At 35.3% G+C, this 15,065-nt stretch overlaps 1 non-coding gene across 1 annotated transcript; it reads right to left on the reverse strand.

Annotated features, from left to right (window-relative positions):
• Window positions 1-14,598: 14,598 nt before the first annotated feature.
• On the reverse strand, window positions 14,599-14,705 carry LOC133813443 (small nucleolar RNA R71). Its single transcript, XR_009884454.1, has one exon. It is a non-coding gene; the product is annotated as a small nucleolar RNA R71 (small nucleolar RNA).
• Between the last annotated feature and the right edge of the window lie 360 nt (window positions 14,706-15,065).

The following is a 15,065-nucleotide window of genomic DNA, read 5'->3' on the forward strand; positions in this document are numbered from 1 at the left end:
GGTGGATGTATAGGTTTTCTGGCTAGTGTGGTGGATACTACCAGGGTTATGCCAGTAGGGCCGGGAGAGACCAGATTGGTGTGTGAATTCTTGGACGTATTTCTTGAGGATCTACCAGGGTTACCGCAGCGCAGGAAGATTCAGTTTGAGATTGAGTTAGCACCGGGGACAGAACCAGTATCACGGGCACCATATAGGATGGCACCAGCAGAGTTGAAGGAATTGAAGATACAGTTGCAAGAACTTCTGGATTTGGGATTAATCAGGCCTAGTTATTCCCCATGGGGCGCTCTAGTGTTGCTTGTTAAGAAGAAGGACGGGACTTTGAGGATGTGTATAGACTACAGAGAATTGAACAAGTTGACTATCAAGAATAAGTTCCCTCTACCAAGGATTGATGACTTGTTCGATTAGCTACAGGGAAAGACGATGTTCTCAAAGATTGATCTTCGATCTGGTTATCACCAGCTGAGGATCAAAGATGAGGATATACCGAAGACAGCCTTTTCGAACAAGGTATGGGCATTATGAGCTCTTGGTCATGTCTTTTGGTCTGACCAATGCCCTGGCAGCTTTTATGGATCTGATGAACAAGGTGTTCAGGGACTTCTTGGATCAGTTCGTCATTGTCTTCATCGACGACATCTTGGTTTACTCCATTTCAGAGGTAGAGCATGAGCAGCATCTTCGACAGGTTTTACAAAGGTTAAGGGGGCATCGGTTATACGCCAAGTTTAAGAAGTGTGAGTTTTGGTTGCCAGAAGTGTCTTTTCTTGGGCATATAGTTGGAGCAGAAGGGATTAAGGTGGATCCGTCCAAGGTGGAAGCAGTAAGAGATTGGCCGAGGCCAAGGAACGCCTCGGAGGTGCGGAGTTTCCTTGGGTTGGCAGGTTATTACAGACGGTTCGTAGAGGGTTTTCAAAGATTTCTTCACCAATGAAAGAGTTGACAAGAAAGAATCAGAAGTTTGTTTGGTCAGAGAAATGTGAGAACAATTTCCAAGAGTTAAAGCTATGGCTTACTTCTGCACCTGTGCTGAGTCTTCCTTCGGGGGAAGGAAAGTTTGTAGTCTACTGTGATGCATCGAGGGTGGGTTTAGATTGTGTGTTGATGCAGAATGAGAAAGTTATAGCTTATGCATCGCGGCAGCTGAAGGAGTATAAGCAGCGGTATCCGACTCATGATTTGGAACTAGCAGCAGTGGTATTCGCACTGAAGGTGTGGCGACATTACCTGTATGGGGAAAAGTGCGAGATATACACTAACCATAAGAGTTTGAAATATTTCTTCACTCAGAAGGATCTGAACATGAGGCAGAGGCATTGTTTGGAGCTAGTTAAGGATTATGATTGTGATATCCTTTACCACCCTGGGAAGGCCAATGTGGTGGCAGATGCATTGAGCCGGAGGGGCCCAGGACAGTTGTATAGTTCCACCCAAATCTCGAGGGAGTTAGCTGATGAGATGGCCAGGGCAAAGATAGAACTGGTGGTAGGCCAGTTAGCTAATATTACCTTGCAGTCGACCCTGCTAGAGTGGGTCAAGGAGGGTCAATTGGTGGACGCGCGGTTGCAGGAGGTCAGACAACACGTCTTAGCGGGGACAGCTAAGGATTATTCTGTTTCTGAGACAGGTTTGCTTCGATATCAGGGACGGATTTATAGCCATATTCCGGAGACTAGAACTTTGTCTAGAAGCACATTTAAGATTTTCGATGGTATCATTTATCTTGGTTGTGACTAGGTGCTAAGCTAGGGCTCGGGGATCGGATCACGCTCAAGGAGCATCGCTCGTAACTAGTTCACTTGGAAGCCAAATGTAAGAAAACTGCACCTGGTTGTGTATTTGTAATGGGACTAAGGGTTCCCTAATATGTATGCAATGAAAAGGATGGTATTATGCCATGTAAATAGTAAACCAACGGCCTAACAGTGCCAAAGGTTACACTTGCGCATAGGGCGCGGCTCGGCCACTGGTAGCCGAGGACAACTTATTATGCACTGAGCTCGGTTTAAGTGGGCCGGAGTCAGTGGTGTAAACAGAGGGTGTGGCCTAAGTTGTCACCCCTAGTTATTATGTGATTTGACTGTTATTAATGATTGGTTGCATCTGTGATTCTGATTACATGCTATGTGATTAATGTGGAATGTCAAGTGGTTGATCATGCTTGATGAATTATTCTCTTGATATGATTGTTGAGATGTGTAATATGTTTTCTTGCTGGGCCTTGCCTCACGGGTGCTACATGGTGCAGGTAAAGGCAAGGGAAAACTTAATCAGCCATGACTTGGAGAGCTCTATGAGCGAAATGTACATGACCAGTTGCTCAGCCACCACGGTTGAGAGGATAACAGGAACAGAAAAGCTATAAATGTCTGTTTTTCCTTAGAGTGGCTAATGGTAGTCTGTATTTTGGAAATTTTGTAAACTAACCTTTAAACATTGTTCCTTTTTGGGATCCCATATGTAAATTTGTTTAAGTATATGAAATGTATCTTTTGAGACCAAAACCATTTTATCCTTAGCACATTTATGGTTTAGTGACACATTTTGACTAAATGCTTGATTAGCAAGTCCTGCACCTTTATAAGTACACAGTGTAGCGGTCCTGGCTATCCAGGGCGTTACAACTTGGTATCAGAACATTCATTTAGATAGGATACATGGTTATCGGCAGTCTTGGATTTGACTAGCATATCGTCAACATACACTTCAATATTTTACCTGATCTGACCAATAAACATTCTGTTGACTAACTGTTGTTAGGTAGCTCCGGCATTCTTCAGTTTGAAGGGCATAACTTTATAACAATATACATTAGTTGGAGTCATAAAGCTAGTATGCTCTTAGTCCGCAGGATTCATTGCGATCTGGTTATATCCAGAATACGCATCCATGAAGGACATGAGCTCATGTCCCGCGGTGGCATCTACCAACTGATCAATCATCGATAGTGAAAAGCAATCTTTAGGACAAGCTTTGTTCAGGTCGAAGAAATCGATGCAGGTCCTCCACTTTCCGTTCGGATTCGAGACCAGAACAGGATTCGCGACCCAGATTGGATATTTTGCTTCATGAATAAACCCACACTTTAATAGCCGAGCTACTTCTTCTTCCAATGCTTCATCTCGCACTGTTGCCAAACGTCTCTGTTTTTGGGATTTTGCAGGCACACTTTTGTCCAAGTTTAGAGTGTGCATGATCACACTCGAGCTTATTCCCACCATGTCTTCATGCAACCGGGCAAAAACATCTAGATTCCTTTGTAAAAATTAAACCAACTCCTTTTTCATTTCATCACAAAGATTTTTCCCAATCTTAATGACTCTTGAAGCGTCTTTAGGATCTATGTTTATTTCCTCGAGCTCCTCAATAGCTTGGAGCTCTAATCTGTCCGCGCCTATTCATGGGTCGATATCATCACTTAGAGCGATGTCACTATCCTTTGTTTCTTGAGGTTCTTCTGTCCCGCAAGCAACTTCCACTTCCTGGGACTCCTCACCTCTGTCTCTTATGGTCATTTCTTGCTGCCTGGGTTGTGATTTTCCCTTCATAGAAATGCTATAGCATTCCCTGGGAACGAGTTGATCGCCTCTGATGGTGCATATTCTCGTAGATGAAGGGAATTTGATTGCTAGGCGGCGGATAGAGGTGATGGCTTCGAATGCCATCAATGAAGGTCGGCCCAAAATCGCATTGTATGCGGCTGGACAATCGATGACCACGAACTTAAGTAGCTTAGAGACAGTTCGTGGACCTTCACCCAATGTTACCACTAATTTGATCGTTCTGATGACAGTCGACCCTTCACCAGAAAATCCATATAGAATCATTGAGGTTGCCTTTAGCTCAGTTACAGACAATCCCATTTTTTCTAAGGTGGACCTAAAATGTAGATTCACAGAACTCCCATTATCTACTAGTGTCCTCGGAACTCTCCGGTTGGCGAGCTGAACAGTTATGACCAGAGCATCGTTATGTGGGAACTAGACATGGCTGGCATCTTCCTCCATATAAATGATTGGTTTTTTTTTCCAATCGTTGCTGCTTTGATAACCATTGTTCCGGGATGAACTCCACTCCATTATGGGACTTCAGTTCATTGATGTACCTCTTCTGGGCACCTCTGCTCATGCCTGCCAGATGAGGTCCTCCCGAAATGGTTGCTATATCTCCTCCTATTATCGAAGGAGGGCGTCCTGATTCGCTTGGACTCCAGCTTGATTCATTAGAGCCTCAGGAACTGATGGAGGATTTTTCCCAACGGGCTGACTAGGAGTCGATCGATTCCGGGCGTACTGGGCCAAAGGTCCCGCCCTGATGAGAGTCTTGATCTCATCCTTCAATTGTCTGTAGTAATAAGTATTATGACCGATATCATTGTGGAATCGGGAAAACTTCGAAGGATATCTCTTCGCTCTTTGGTTTTTAGCGGTTCTGGCTTCTTCCATGGAAGGCGAGTAGAATTAGCTAAGAAGATGCGTTCTCTAGTATCTGTGAGATCGGTATATGTTGTGTAGACCTGTTTAAATTTCTCCATGAACTTTTTTTTCTTCGTTCCGCTCTGGTCGCCCACCATTTCCCTTCCTCTTATTATCTCCCCCTTGGTTATTTTGGGCAACGGTTTGAGTTGTAGCTACAACATCCGTTACCGCTCCAACGGGTTGGACAGGGACTTGGCTGGTTCGTGCGACGGAAGCTCGTGCCTCTTCCAGGTTAACCCACCTTTGAGATCGTTTCAAGAACTCTTCCACAGTATTAACTCTTTTCCTCTGTAACTCTTGCCACGAGTCTCCTCCAACAAGAATTCCAGTCCTCATTGCCATAAGCTTGGAGCTTTCGTCAGCATCTCTAGCTCGCGCAACAACATTGGCAAACCTACTTAGATATGCTTTCAACGGTTCACCGGACTGATGCTTTACATTAGCCAAAGAGTCAGCCTTAATCCGAGCTGCCTGGGAAGCCCTGAATGCTCTCTTAAAATTAGTGGAAAAATTCTTTCATGAGCTGATTGAATGTCTCTTGTATTGTTTGAACCACTGCCTGGCTTGCCCAATCAGATTCGAGGGGAATATAAGGAACCTTAGCTCGAGCCCGATGTTGTGGGCCATCATTATGGTATTGAACATCCCCAGGTGATCAGACGGATCCTCATCTCCATCAAACTTTGACAAATGTGGCATCCTGAAACCCAATGGATATGCAGTCACCGCAATATTCGGGGCGAAAAGCTCGAGCTCATCCTCTGAGTCACACTCATCTTTCTCTTTCTCCGATAGATACTTCTTCATTAGCTCTTCCATCTGGGCTAGCATTTCGAGGGTTTGGTCCTTGGTTCCTAGGTTATTCTGGGGTTGTTCAACAGCTCCCATCCTATCGTACGCGTTCGGCGGTTTGTTGTCCCTCCAAGTTCGGGCTTGGTTTTGTGGGAAATTACCGTTATCACGTACTTCGAAAGGACCTCCCTCTTGACGAGTGTAATTGACTCCTTCATTTCAGGCTGAATTTCTTCTCTGCAAATTCAGGTAATCTCGCAGATCAGGCTGTGGATCGTATCGAGGACTCTGTGCCGAACTTAGATGGTTTCTTAGATCACCCTCGGACCTACCACTTCGATGACTTTCAATCCAATAACCTCCGTTTGTGAAGCTTATTGCTCGCAATTGAGACCGAGGATCTGGATTATCGACACGTGTCCGCGGGATATGGGCAGACGGAGGAGGGTTTCTCCTGCTGTCTCCATAAGGAGGAATGTCCCATGTAGGACGAGGCGGTGTTGGATGTCTTATGGGTGATGGGGGATGCCTAACTGGCGAGGCAATTCTTGTCCCATCAGGGTGAACTAAATTAGCTTGCCTCTATTCCGTCCCATCATTTCTAGCTCTCTGCGCTTGTCGATCCGATCGTGACGCAGGAGGGTTGGCTAGAGCATTTTGTCTCTATGAGTTTGTTCCAGCTCTTCCCCGTGGATTGCCGTGGGTACCTCGAGGCGCTAGGGAAGGAGGTACCGAACTTGGGGTTGCGGTCCTAATTGACCGAATAAATTGCCGATATCCTCTTCGAGGGCCACTAGGTTGAGCATTTTGGCGGTCTTGTGCTGTAAGCACAAGGCTTGGGGTGGAAGTTCTGACTGACTGACTTGGTTTAGATCGGCTATTCCTGTGGGACTTATGAGACCCACTTTGCCTCTTCCGACATTAACGTCGATTTCTAGAGAGGGTAATCGATCCAAAACCTCCTCAATTTGCATGTTTACCTTGGCAAGATGGCTTCTTAACTGCATGTTTTCCAACTCAACTTCAGTCAAGTAGTCTGGCTTTTGATTCGGTGGTAATGACGTCGAACTCCCAGTATCGTCGTGGCTTGCCGGTTGCTTTCTCGGGCATTGCTGAACTTCAAGGCCATGCTCGTTTGAAACAGAGGTATGATGGGCCCCCTGCCCACTAGGCTATTCCATCTCATTGTCATGCATTGAGCGAGTGACCACCATGATGAGATTTGACTAAGATTTTGATGAAAGCACTAATCTCTGATCTCAATGAAAACACCAAACTGTTGACGAGGTTTTTTGCCAACAGTGAATTAAGAAAATAACTAAGGTTGATTAGTGCTTGATAATAAACCGAAAATAAGAAATGAACTCTCAAGAACACGGATCTTTTTACGTGGTTCAGTGGTTAAAATCCACCTAGTCCACGAGTCTATATTATTACTGGTTTTCTCTCTCTATTTTGGCAGAGTTTCAGTATTACAGAATAATCGTCCCTCTTCCTGTCCAATATTCTCAGTATTTATAGAGAAATTTCTTGGACAGGTTTGGGTAACTGCGTGAGTCAATCACAGATTTACATATTTATTACATTTAATATAAACTATTCTCATTTATACTAGGATATGTTCTGATCATGAAATAAATGGTCTCCTAATATCTGGGACATTAAGTATTACAGGCTAGCCATAAATGATCGTATAAAATATCCGGGTCTTTGGGGATCCGCGGATACGCCATATATTCGAGTTACCGCGAATTGGATATGTCTCCGAGATCATACTATGGAAGTCGTGCCGTATGAATATCATAAGCTCGCGCTTCGCAACTTATGCATCCCTATCTCGTATAATATCGTGAAAAATGTGTTGTCCACATGGATAATAAATGGATTCCTTGGCTATTTCTTCCATATATTTATTTGCCAACTGTACCTGAGCTGAGTGAAAGACTCGTGCTGAAATTAAGGTACACACACACACACACACACATATATATATATATATAAAGGAAAGCTTCAATGAGATTATGTGACACTCTACAATATCTTCAAAGCACTAATTATATTTTCTCCATTAATCTAATTTTTTAATTCATTTACAAAATCCAATATCTGTATTTTAAAATTGTTAAATTCATATACATTATCTTTGATTTTAACACCTAATAAACTTACAAAAATTTAAATAAGATAATAAACTTACAAAAATCTATATATATATATAAATGAAAGCTTCAAGGAGATTATGTGGCACTCTACAATCTCTTCAAAGCACTAATTTTATTTTATCCATTAATCTAATTTTTTAATTCATTTACAAAATCTATTATCTTTTTTTTTTTTAATTTTTAAATTCATATACACTATCTTTGATTTTAACACCTGATAAACGTACAAAAATTTAAATAAGATAATAAACTTACCAAAATTTATATATATATATATATTTATATAAATGAAAGTTTCAATGAGATTATATGGCACTCTACAATCTCTTCAAAGTACTAATTCTATTTTCTCAATTAATCTAATTTTTTAATTCATTTACAAAATCCATTATATATTTTTTTTAATTTTTAAATTCATATACATTATTTTTTATTTTAACACCTAATAAACTTACAAAAATTTAAATATGATTATAAACTTACAAAAATTTAAATAAGATATTTATATAAGATATTTTTTGAGTTTTTATTATTAACAAAGAATGGTAGCAACTATACTATAAATACAATAATTCAATTATTATTATTATTATTATTATTATTATTATTATTAGAAAGAGGTTACACATATCGGTTACACATTGATTTTTTTTATTAATATATGTTAAAAAATTAGAAAAATCTATAAATTAGATTATAGGTTACACATTGATTTTTTTTTTATATAAATTAGATTCATCAATCTACAAATTAGCCATTAAGTGAAATTTTCAACTGCATTATAATTAATGTGATTTTTAATAATAATGATTGTACCTGTTGTGCAATGCAGTGCAATTAATACAAAACTAACTTTCAATTTTTGAATTAAATTAATCCAAAAAATATAAATATGATTTTAAATATAGTTTTAAAGTATACAATTAAAGTATATAGTTTTAGTACATATATTCTTCATAAATATATAATAATAAAAAAATACAAAGAAGAACTAAATATTATTTATCATAAATATCTCAAATATGAAGTACATGATATTATTATGGTGTAACCATATGTTGATATTTTTACCATTTAATTATTATATAAATTAATAATATTATATATAAATATCTCTTCATGATTTTATATATATTCTAAACCTTCTTTATAACTCTCATATTTTCTTCTACTCTAATTTCTTTTTTTTTTCTCTTCTTCTCTAAACTCATTCAATTACAATTTTCATAATGCAGTATTATTTTCTTTCCGACTTAAATAATGATAGAGATGATTGGATGATAGTGATCAGAGTTTGTAGAGTGTGGGAGCCTGTCAATACTAAGAAGAATGGAGAATTAATTAGTATGAATATGATTTTTATAGAAGAGAATGTTGAATCAAATATTCTTTTCTCGGTTTTCTTTATATTATCAATTATTTTATATTTAATTAATATATTGTGTGTTTTTGTCACAGGCTAATCTAATGCATGCAACAATTAGGAAAATTTTAGTGTCTAAGTTCAGGCACCTATTGAGTGAGGGTTCTTTATATAGTGTAAATAATTTGAAAGTTGTTGCAAGCACAGGGTAGTATAGACCACTTTCAAATGACCATAAAATTATTTTTTTGGTTTCAACTAAGCTTAAGAGGCTAGAAGAAGGAATGGTGAACATTCCAATCAATGAATTCCAATTCATATCTCCAAATTTGATTGATTTGCGTGTTAATGATAACACAATCCTCTCATGTTCTTTAATTATTAATGTTTGTTATTTTTTAAAGTTTTAATTTTAAATTATTCATCTTTATATTCTAACATTTTCAACTTATTTCTCTATCATGTGTTTAGATGTTGTTAGATGTTTATGTGTTGTGGGTGATATTGAGATTGTTGGAGGTGGTTGGAAAAAAAAGAGATATCAGAGTTTTAACAAATTAGTAAGTATAAGTTAATGCATAAAAGTAATATTACAAATATATATATAAATATATATGTTTGTTATTGTAGTTTTTTTTTCTATTTATTGCATTATTAACTTTTGTAAAATTTTATCTATAGTTCGGTCACATCAAAGATTACTTTGTGGGGAAACTTGGGGGAGACGTTCAATCCAAATTTGTACAATAAAGATGGTGGTCCATTTATTGTGATAGTAACTTCTACAACCATTAAAAAATTTCAAAGTAATTATTTATTTAGATCCCAATGTTTAATATTTAAAAATTTAATATATATATATATGTTAATTTACATTTACCGTAAATAGGTGATTTTAGCTTCTCTACCACAAGTGCAAGTAAAATTTACATAAATCTTCAAATAGATTATGTAACATCATTAATCGAAAGATTTCCACCATCTCTAATGGTGTGAAAACTATTGCGAGTTTTAATATGAATAAGACTACTCTTGAGGAAGATATGTTCGTGAACAAGATGACCATTCAAGAACTATTACAAGTTGATTGGAGTGGTGAATTGAAGGTTTTTTCTCCCCTTGCCTTTCTCTTGTATTCTTCATTCATTATGTCCTATAATTTTAATAAATACTAATTGTTTCATTGTAGGAATATATTGTTACTTTGAGAGAAAAAATAATAGAAATAGAGAACTCATTTGGATGGTACTATGTCTCATGCAAAATTTTCTTAAAAAAGGATAAATCTACAAAGGTGTTTATATGTGTCACACTTGCAAAAAAGAATGTGATTACCTTCTTGTGATGTAAGAAAATTATATTAGATTTTCTTCCAATAAAAAAAATAACTATGTTATTTATGTTTTTTCTAATGTAGGTACAAAATACATATAAAAGTCATCGACAAAACTGCAAACAATACTTTGGTCTTATTTAATGTTGTGGCTGGAAACTTACTAGATACATCAGCACACATATTGTTTAATGAATTGTCTTCAAATAATAATGATGCTCCTGCAGAGATTCAAAGCCTTTGTGGGAAAGATTTTGTTTACAAGTTGAGGTTGAATGACTATAATTTAAAAGAGGGATTTGAGAATTTTACTGTACCAAAGGTTTCATGCCAGATGAGAAATTGGAACGACAACATCAATTGAAGAAAGGAAAAAAAAAAGGTAATGTTACTTATGCTAAGTTCAATTTGTAAGCAAAATATGTAATGGAAATAAATTAATTATTTGTTTAATAATTTTATATAGAATCCTCATAATGTCAACGATTTAGAAGATTCTGATGGAGATTATCACAAGAAAAAGAAGAGAAGAAACCAAATGGTTGATGATCATGATGAAATTAGTGATGATGGAAATACTCAAGCAAAAAATATATTGTTTTTTTAGATACATTTTTTAGTTTTTATTTTTTAATTTTTAGTGTTATTTCTATTTTTTTTATGTTTTTCTTATTCAACGATGGAATTTAAAATATATTTTTATTATTTAATAAGAAAATATACTACATTCTTATTCTTGTGAGAAAAAAATAGATATTTTATCATTTACATATATAGTTTATGATGATATGATCATGTGCAATTTTTCTTGGATTGACAATAAGTTGTTTAAGGCTCACAAGTTAGATGCTTTAGACCAAGATTCGTCAGGTTTTATCCCCACTTGTCTATTTAAGACTCCAGAACTACCATTAAAATTTAATCGTTTAACGCTCTTTCTTTCTTCTAGGACATGAAGGAAAGGGTCATAGGTGGATCTCTTACTTTAATATTCTATATATATTATGGCTAAACTCAAGTGGTTATCATTTCAATTAGGTATTTTGCAAGTGGGACTTGTATACCCAGAATAACCAAATTTGACATAAACAATCTTCTTCCTATGCTAATTCTATTTGATAACTCTACAAAATAGAGTTATTTTACCACATTTTTTTATGTTAATTTTTGCTTAGTATTTGAGTTTTTAAGTAACTTATTGAGTTTTTAAGTAATTTTAAATTTATTAGTCTTATTGTAATTCTATAGATTTTTGTGTGTTTGTATAGATATTTGAATATAATATGTTGTAGTTTAATTATTTGAATTATTGTTGTCAATTTAGAAGTCAAATAAGAGCATTTTTATTGTTCTTGTGAAATTAAATTAAGTTTTAATTAGTATTTTCAAAAAATTAATATATTTTATTTTGTAATTGAAAATATTTAATTATGATTTAATTTATGTTTATTTTGTAGAGAATTTGTTGCATTTTTTGCTCTTGAAAAGCAAGAAAAATGAAGGGAAAAAGTGGTATTTTTCAAGGAAAAGTAAGAAATTGGTTTTTTTCTTTCCAAAGGCCCAATGCCAGCCCACCTCTTGTCCCATGGCCCACAAGCCACCTAGAGCTGCCTGGAGCCGACACCTGGAGCCGCCTGGAGTCACCTGCCAGCCACCAAGCTAGCCACAAGCCTGGGCCTGCCTCCCAACCACACGAGCCTGCTGCTTTCGACCCAACTCTGCCAGCAGCCCTTCAGCCAAGCTCCACCAGCCCACTTGGGCCTGCGCCCAACTGCATCAGCCCGGCCCAGCCACCTGCCAGCCCACCAGCAGACATGCCATTTTTATCTTGAGCCCAATAATGTCCCTGTGTCCAAAAATGTCACATTTTTACCCAAATGTTTCTACAAATTTTACCCCAAAATCATCATTACACTCTAAAATTTACCCCTACTTGCCATATTATTATTAATTTAATTAATCTAATCAATTTAATTAACTTAAATTGATTATTTTAATAATCTCATTTTGGCTATAAATATGGAATTTCAAGACTATTTTAGGGTGCTTAATTTTTGGTAACCATCATCTTTTCTACTATTTCTCTCTACCAATCTCTCTTCCATTTTAGTGTTTTTCAAGAGCATTTTCATGTATTTTCTACCATTTCTCTCTACTAATCTCATTTTAGTGTTTTTCAAGTATGTATTTTATTTATTTTGTATTTCTATTCTAGTTATGTGCTTCTAATTTTTTTCATAAGATTATTAAGATCATGATGAAGCAACTTGTAACGAGATAATATTTATGTTGTATGTTGATTTCCCTTATAATGCAACAAAGTTTATGGATTTTTCTTCTTCATATATGTCTTTCATCTTTAATATCTCATATTTTCGATTGTTAGATAATATTGCACTTTGTTCTTCATTTTTCAAAACATAGTATTCTTTGTGTAAGATGTGTCATTAAATTGTACAAATCCAATGCTTAGAACAAAAATATTATGTTTTGCCTTATAAATAATGTTATTTGATTTTTTGTTGTTTCATTAGGTTGATTCACATTAAATACTTTGAAATTATATTTTTTTGAAAAGTGAAGAAAAATCATATCTTTCTAGAAATAGTTTGTGCTTAAAATTATAAATCTATTTGGAAAATGATAGTTTGATTTATTTTAACTATCACTAAAACTTGAGAATCAGTAAGCTAATAAGTATTATTAAACTTACATTTTGTGGATTCTAGTATCTTAATAATCTTTCTTTTACAACTTTTTTTCAAATCATAATTGGTTTATTTTTATTCTCTTAAATAACTTTATTTTAAATCTTTTATTTTATGTTCATGACATTAAATCTCATCAATCTTTGGAGCTAGGTTAGAATTTATTAATTTTGGTTTAACATAGTTTTCTTTTTTTATTTTAGACAACTCCTTTGGGTTCGACTTCATATATGATTCGTGCGCTTGCGAGTTATAAATATTTAAAACATACCCATTTTGGGTCCATCAAGTTTTTAGCGCTGTTGCCGGGGAGTTGCAAGAAAAGAAACAAACTTTTTATCAAGGTTAGTGAATTCTTCTACTAGTTATTTTAATTTTTGCACTTAAAAAAACTATATATACAAAAATATATAAAATATATATTTATATAAAAACTAAAAATAAGAAAGTTAAAAAGAAAATTTTGGACGGTTCTACCGCTCATAAAAAAAACTTACTTATATATTTTTTTAGTTGACGGCACTTGTGCCTCTTATCTATCTATTTTTTTAATTTTTATAGTTGACGGTACTTGTGACTGCTATCTATTTAATTTTTTTTGTTGTTGTAGTTTTTATTCCTTGTATTTCTTTGTTAGTTGACGACACTTGTGCCTCCTAATTTTGTTGTAATTTTCTTTATTTATCTTGTTGTCATTTTTATTTTTATTTTATTTTTTTTGCAATTTACTAGTAGATGGCAATTTTGCCTCCTAGCTAGTTGATGCCAATTTTGCCTCCTAGTCTTTTATCTTGTGTTTTAGTTGATGACACTTGTGCCTCCTAACTTTTATCTTATTTTTGTTATGGTTGATGGCATGCTATGCCTCCCTACTCTTGCCTAATTTTGTATAGTTAATTTTACCTTATTTTTCTTTGTCTTTTATCATATTATAGTGTAATTGTGAAAAATACTTGAAAAAAAAATCAGAAAACCTAAATCTTGTCCTTTCACCATAAGCAATATTTGCTTAAAGGAAATTTGAACAAAATTCTCATTCCGCCTCTATTAATTAACCTCGGGGAGTTGTTAGTAGTGTGCGAGTAAGTGGAATCAAATAGGCCTGGGGACGAGTAAACCATAAAAATTATATTGTTGTGAAATCTCTAAAAATTCTAAGTATGCTCTGTGGTTGCGGCTTTAACTAATCTTCCACAACGGAAAATTGTTTGTTTGAGATTATCTTTGTTGCTGTGTTTGTGAAAATTGTATGCATCATTGGGAACGTAACTCAAAAAATGGATTAGTAAAAAGACGTTTATCTTTGTTTGAAATTGAAAGTGTTAGTAAAAATTTGAGAATCATGGAACCAATTGCTAATATTACTGGAAATCCTATTGATGAAAATTTTGTGCCTGAAAAAACATTGCTTGAGTATTTTGCACCTATTTCATCTAATGCTCCTTCATGTATTGTTCTTCCAACCACTTCTGCTACCCATTTTAAGCTTAAACCATCAATTATTCAATTGTTTCCATATTTTTATGGGTTAGATAGAGAGGATCCTTACATGCATGTCAAAGAATTCTTAGAAATTTGCTCAACATTTAAATTTCAAAACTTTTCTGATTAGTCGGTCAAACTAAGATTGTTCTCTTTTTCATTAAAAGACAAATAAAAAGCTTGGTTAAATTCCCTTCCCACGGAGTCTATAACTACGTGGGATCAACTTTATAATAAATTCTTGCTGAAATTTTTGGCTATGTCTAAAACTGATAGTCTAAGAAGAGAAATCTCCGAGTTTTTTCAAAAAGATAACGAAGAGCTTTATGAATGTTGGGAAAGATTTAAAGATTTATTATTAAAATGTCCTCATCATGGTTTTGAAAAATGGAGACTTGTAAAATATTTTTATGATGGTTTGACTCCCTCTAATCATCAAATGATTCAATCTATACATACTGGAAATTTTTTAAAATTTCAAAGACAAGAGGCTTGGGACGCCCTTGAAGATTTATCTGTCGATTCACAACAATGGAATTATTTTGATCCTAGGTCTAGGTCAACTAATTCACCAAAAAGAGGAGGAAGTTATGAATTAAAAGATGAATTAGACTTAAGAACATCCTTAGACAAATTAGCGAGAAAAGTAGAAGCTTTAGCCATAAGCCAAACTATAAATTCTCCAATACAACCAAGAAAAGATGTTTGTTCTATATGTTCTAGTCCTTGCCATAATACCCA

The sequence above is a fragment of the Humulus lupulus genome, chromosome 1 (genome assembly GCF_963169125.1).
Source record: "Humulus lupulus chromosome 1, drHumLupu1.1, whole genome shotgun sequence".
Classification (NCBI taxonomy): Eukaryota; Viridiplantae; Streptophyta; class Magnoliopsida; order Rosales; family Cannabaceae; genus Humulus; species Humulus lupulus.